Raw genomic sequence first — 6,326 nt, 5'->3', positions numbered from 1 at the left:
CTGGTCGAACCTGACATCGAGCGTGACTGCCAACTGACGAGTCTCCCTCCGTCTTACAAATGGAGGCTCTTCGACAAGGATGGAGTCGAGGTCTTGCAGAACCACGGACCAAATATGGAGAGTCCCACCCTTCTTATTCATCCTTTTTATGACAACAACTGGGACAGTCTGTGGCCTTTCTTATTCGACGTCCTCCCCCTTGGAAAATTCGACATACCCTTCCTCACACTTCGTCCTCATCAAGGGAGAGTGAGGAGACACTTTTCATCTCCTCCCCTCCTCCTCATCCTCATCCTCATCATCATCCGTGGATTCTTTACAAAGAGGGGCCTCTACCCAGTTCCTTGTCAACGGCGAACGTCCTTGGAATCTTGCAAGATGGCTCCTACACAGCCCAATTCACCATCAAGGAGGAAGGAACCATCGTCAGGGCCTCTTACAATACTACCTTTGACGTGGTTGCAATTCGACTCAGGTAATTGCCGTTGTGTTCCGTTTTGATGAGTTCACTCGTGGTTTTTATTTTCTTTTTTATGAATAAGCAGAAGTTATGGATGTATGTGAACTTCATATGCTGTGTTATTGAATAAGGACAGACAACTTTGCTTACTAAGCAATTTCAACAGGAGCTAAGTACAACTCAACATCATTATATGTATAGGGCAGACAGGTATATACACACTACATACATACATACATACATACGCATGAGAGAATAACTTAGAAGGCAGGCGAACTGACTCTCACAAGAATAGAAAGGGCTAGTGTAAGTGTGAGAATTTTCATAGAAATAAGTATTTAATGGAGGCAGTCAGGATATTAAAGAATGTGCTACAAGGTAGCTTCTGCAATGTAGTGGTAAAGTATGATTGGAACTTGTGTGTGTGTGTGTGTGTGTGTTGGAGGGGGTGGGGGGTTAGTGGGAGGTGATAAGTGAAAGAAAGGACGAGCAGACTAGTTGTCCGGTTTTTCAGAAGTGTAGGTAACAGAAGAGAATGTAAGAATTACTGGGGTGTAGCAGTACTTAGTACCATTGGTGGAGGGTGTTATAGTAAGTATTTTCTGTGAAAAGAAGAAACAAGTAAGGGGGCAAGTAACTGGATTAGATTGAAAGGGGAAGAAGAGTATGAGTTTAGATAATGGAGGTTTTCTGTTCAACTGTAGTCGGAAAAGCTTATGGCGGAATTGTGAGAGAGGCATTGGTGAGGGTGTGTGTGTTAGAAGTGCATAAGGGAGAGTGAATGATATGGTGTGAAAGTTGCCTGAAGCCAGGTTTTGTTGATTCGTGACCGTTTGTTTTTGTTATGGATGGGCGACTTGTCTTGAGAAAAGATTTAGACGTAGTCGGTGCAGTGGTTTGAGAGAAGAAAAGGAGTCGGGTTCGAGTGTGGTAAGGTGAAGTGTTTACAAGTGAATGATGAAAAGTAAACATGAGAAAGCATGCGGTTGGTAGGAGACACAGAGACCAGGAAGTTGAAGCAATGAGTGTTTTTATAGTTGAGTGAAACACGGCAGTGGCTGATTTGTGTGGCAATTTCGGAGAATCTATAACACATGATGGGAGAAGAAGTGAGTCACAGAAAAGGTGAACTAAAAAGGCAGCCGGGTATGAGCAATAGATTGGGAACATTTTGTGACCGGAGCACAGGAAGGTATGCATGAGCTCACTTTCCCCTATAGAAGTGGAGCAAGGGTATTGATTGCAGGTGAGAGAAGGTTGAAACAGTTGAGATTAATTTATATTTCGTGTATGCGGTGTTACAAGAATTACGAAGATGAGAAATGTGGAGAGAGGTATAATTGGGAAAGCGGTCATCCTAGGTGAAAGGACAAATCAAACTTCGGGATGGCTTATTCATGTGAAAATAATTGAAAACGTTGGGAAGGATTGTAAAGTGTTTACAAGTTGGTTGTGTGTGTGTGTGTGTGTGTGTGTGTGTGTGTGTGTAGAATCCGAAAAGCTGTGGATATACCATGTGTGGGTTTATGAATCTTCCAATGTTGTGGGAGCTTTCTACACTTATGGTTCGTCTATGATGCAGCAGAGATCGGAATGTAGATTTTTCTCAGAAGCCACTTCCTCTTAGGGTAAAGAGCCAAAATTTGATATATTAAGTATATTATTTATATACGTATATATTAAATACATATATGTGTATATATATATATATATATATATATATATATATATATATATATATATATATATATATATATATGTATATATATATGTATGTATGTATGTATGTATGTATGTTTAGTATAACAACTTTAATTTTGAGATAGGGTTTAGTAATTCGGGAAAATTAGGTAGTTATATTTCTAATGAGTTAACCATTGTGTACTTGTGCTGTTCTAAGTAGATTTCATGAAAAAATTTATTTGCAAATTAGTAAATATTTGTGCTATGTAGAAAGCACTTCTGTTATGAACGAATTATGATATGGCATTTTGGTGTGTGAATCAGAATGTTAGCTTTCCATGTAGAGTAGAGGTTGGAAGAATGGAAATTATTAATTATTACTTTTTTTTAATTAGCAAAGCAGAGTACTTGCTGTTTAGCTGTATCAATTTAGAATTGCAATCTGTTTTTGCTTTGTTTGTAATGATTGATATGGTCGTGATGTTTGTTTATGCCCACATGTATAGTTGATAGTAATGTGTATGTAAGTGTAAGTATTATATAAATGTTTCTGTTTCTCTTGAACCCTCAAAGGGTGAGCTTCGTCGACGGCACAGAGAAGCACGTGAATCCTTCGAGCAACGTCACTCTGCAGGTGGAGGTGCTGTCTCCCTCTCCGAATTACACAATCAGTTGGGGGTGCCACGTCCTGTACAGCAGTGACGAACCATGCTTCGCTGAGCCTGATCCTTGGGACAACTTCACCTCCAGCTCGCATTTGGCCGATGAATCTCTTGCCCAACTCCATCATCTGTGGAAGATCGTACAGGGAAACGCTTACCACAAACATGGCGCCCCTACCGACCTGAAGAACTTCACTTCGGGAAGTCTTGGGAAAAGAGCCAGAAGTGGCGTTCCTCCTCTTGCAGCTGCTGATGCTGCTGCTGCTACTGTGAGTCATGTTGAGAGTGGAAGAGAGGGACGCTTGCCTTACTCGGCCGAATCATTCCTATCGTCTCCTCGAGTCACAGGCAAAGGAGTAAAGGGCAGCAGGGTAAGGAAGGCACCAGACTTCCTGAAGAACAGATGGCGTTACATTGAGACGATCACCTTCCCGGCCTCTGTGCTCAGAGGATCCCCCAAAAAGTATTTATTCAAAGCCGTTTGTTCCCATCGACTAAGAGCCGTCTCGGATGAACAACTCGTTGTCGTCGAGGATGACCCTGTTGACAAGTAAGTAACCCATCCATTCATTTTGATCTGAAGTGATGTTAAATATGCAGTTGTCCGCATCTACTTTGTGAGTGTCTGTTTTCATAATTCTGTTTCCTTAAGTAATTATTTCAATAGAAATAATTACTTAAGAGGAAACACCTTTCCCAAACAACATCTTGATGGACAGGCTTTTTAAAAATTAGATTAGGATTTGCATTTTGGAACATATATAATGGATGATACGTTTTATTATTTATTGTTAGGCATTGCAGTCGTTGAGAAATAACAAGAGAAAATCATAAAAACCCGGTTAATGATTTTTTGGGATGGATTGGCGTCTCATAATTGCAGGTTTTCATATCTTGAATCGTCTTATTTTCGTGATAGATTTTGTAGCGTTTTTCTCTGAAACGATATATCTATATTGGTTCAACGTATCGACATTTTATATAGAAGAATCTCTCTCTCTCTCTCTCTCTCTCTCTCTCTCTCTCTCTCTCTCTCTCTCTCTCTCTCTCTCTCTCTCTGCAACGCAACGTTAAAGAGGGGAGGGTAAACTGGCACTGCAAGAGCAATATTTCTTTGGTAGCAACAAACTAATTGTTTCCAGTTTCGTGTAATGGGGCCAGACGAAGAGAAAAAAATTGCCTCGTTTCAACTGTAATTGAGGTTGGGGTCGGGGGAGGAACAGGCTGTAAGAAAGCGAAAGCATGCTCTCTCTCTCTCTCTCTCTCTCTCTCTCTCTCTCTCTCTCTCTCTCTCTCTCTCTCTCGTTATCAACCCTATCAGCCTGTTAGTGTAAGTCATTGTCATTAATCTTTTAGAATGAAAGTATGACTTCCGTTAGTAGTTTTGAATTTTACATTGAATTAATTATACATACATATATATACATTATATATATATATATATATATATATATATATGTATATAGTGTAAGTGATACTTTGGCAGTTTTACACATGATATTTTTAGACTTTCAAATATAAATCCACAAATAATATATCAATGTAGTATGGGATTACTTTGTGAATAAATTATATTCAAAGTGAATTAGTGTTATTCACATGTTAGCGAGTTCGACATTTTTAGTTAATTTATATAATATATATATCCTATATAATGTATATATATTATATATATATATATATGTGTGTGTGTGTGTGTGTGTGTGTGTGTGTGTGTGTGTGTGTGTGTGTGTGTGTGTGTGTATGTATGCATATGTATGAGAAACGGAATATTGAATTATAATAAGAGTTTTTTGTGAAGTAGGATGAATTTTAACAAAACTAATCGGACTGGTCGGAGTTGCTTTAATGTGGAATAGAACACCAAATGTAATGTCTTTAATATTTGTAAAACTTCCTGTTAAATGATTATTTGTTGACATATTTGTTCAGTATTAAATTTTTTTATGAGGTTGACATGATATACAAGCAAGCATTGTTCATAATGTGTAAACATAAATAAGCATTATTCATAAGATGTTTATGGTTTAATTAATGCAGATTATTCAATTTCTTTTCAGCATAGGGATAAGGAGCCATTTGGGGTCTCAGTCCCCCTACGGGTCCTCCAGCAGGATGGTATTCGAGAGTACCTGCGACGAATGTTCTCAAGACGACCTGGACGCCCTTCAGTACACCTGGAATCTTACGGTGATCATTCGGACACCCACGGAGAGCATCGCCCATTTAAGAAGTGATAGAGCTTGATGAGAGATTACGAAGGCAGAACGAGAAGGAGAATGATACAGTTTTGCTGGGTCATCCAACACAACCCAACTTTTTGGATAGAGCTAAGGATTATTTGAGGGTCTCACAAGCTCTTAAGAAGGAGGACCTCATGCCCCACATGTACTTTATGGAAGGAACAGTGGGAGACGAACAGAAAAAGGTTGCGGACGAGGGAGAAATGGAAGCATTGCTTGGTGACCCCGACCAACATTCAGGGGAGTACCGTTTGGAAGCTCGGAAGAGAATGCTTAGAAAAAAGGGTGGCTTTTCTGATGAACGACCTGTCGTGGGGCCCAAAAACCGTGTCCGTCGGAGTGACAACATTCGATCAACAGCTGACCCGGAGATGGCTGCTCGAATGTCGCCTTCAGTCGCTTCTTTTCCTGCTGGCGGGGGCAGGACGAATGATATTAACAAAAATCACCTTCAGGAAGCGACTGGTTCTGCTCGGAGGCCATTGCATCGTTCAGCGGAAGTGAGGGAAGCGGAGAAAGGGAGTGGGATGCAAGATGCTGGGAACCACCATGAAAACAATGGCAGCAGCATGAGGCCGAGTGATGGTTGGGGACGTCCAGCTAGAATTGATGATGATGATGATGATGATGATGATGATGACCATCCCCACACTTCTTCCCTCACAAGGCATCACGTAGTAGATGGTAATCCGGATCAAACCTTGACAGAGGGTCACACAATCGACTTTTCAGTATATGCCCGGGGAGATGGTCGTGAAGGAGCCCCTAATGTCATCTCTCGTACAGAGAAAATTGACGAAACCAGACGTAGTCATGGCGAAGGGCAAGGCCAACCCACTCATCATCGTCCGTTGTCTGTAGAAGAAGCAACCGGGGCATACTCTGAGGGGCTAGGTGGGGGGGACGGGTACTTGACTAAAGACATTTCACGAGAAAGAAAAAGACAAAATGTTGAAGGTAAAAGGGGTAAAAGAGTCGGTGATAAGAATGCGAGTCACAAAATAAATGACGATAACTTTAAACAAAAATATATGCGCATGAAATCTTCAGCAATCAAATATGACAGAGATCAAGGACAAGAAGTAGATGACAATGGGCGCCAAAATCTCAGCCCAAGCACCGGGAATGATGCTAAGTCAGCCCAGCTGATTTATTACATAAAGGATGTCGGCGACGCTCCCTCGATATCACTGAATGAAAACCGCCAGGGCAACAATTATCATACGTTGAGCAAAACAGGTGTCATGGCCGATGAGAGCCCCGTGGTAAACCATGACT

Source organism: Macrobrachium nipponense, chromosome 23 (assembly GCF_015104395.2).
Source record: "Macrobrachium nipponense isolate FS-2020 chromosome 23, ASM1510439v2, whole genome shotgun sequence".
NCBI classification, from domain to species: Eukaryota; Metazoa; Arthropoda; class Malacostraca; order Decapoda; family Palaemonidae; genus Macrobrachium; species Macrobrachium nipponense.
Note: the sequence above shows the minus strand (reverse complement) of the source record.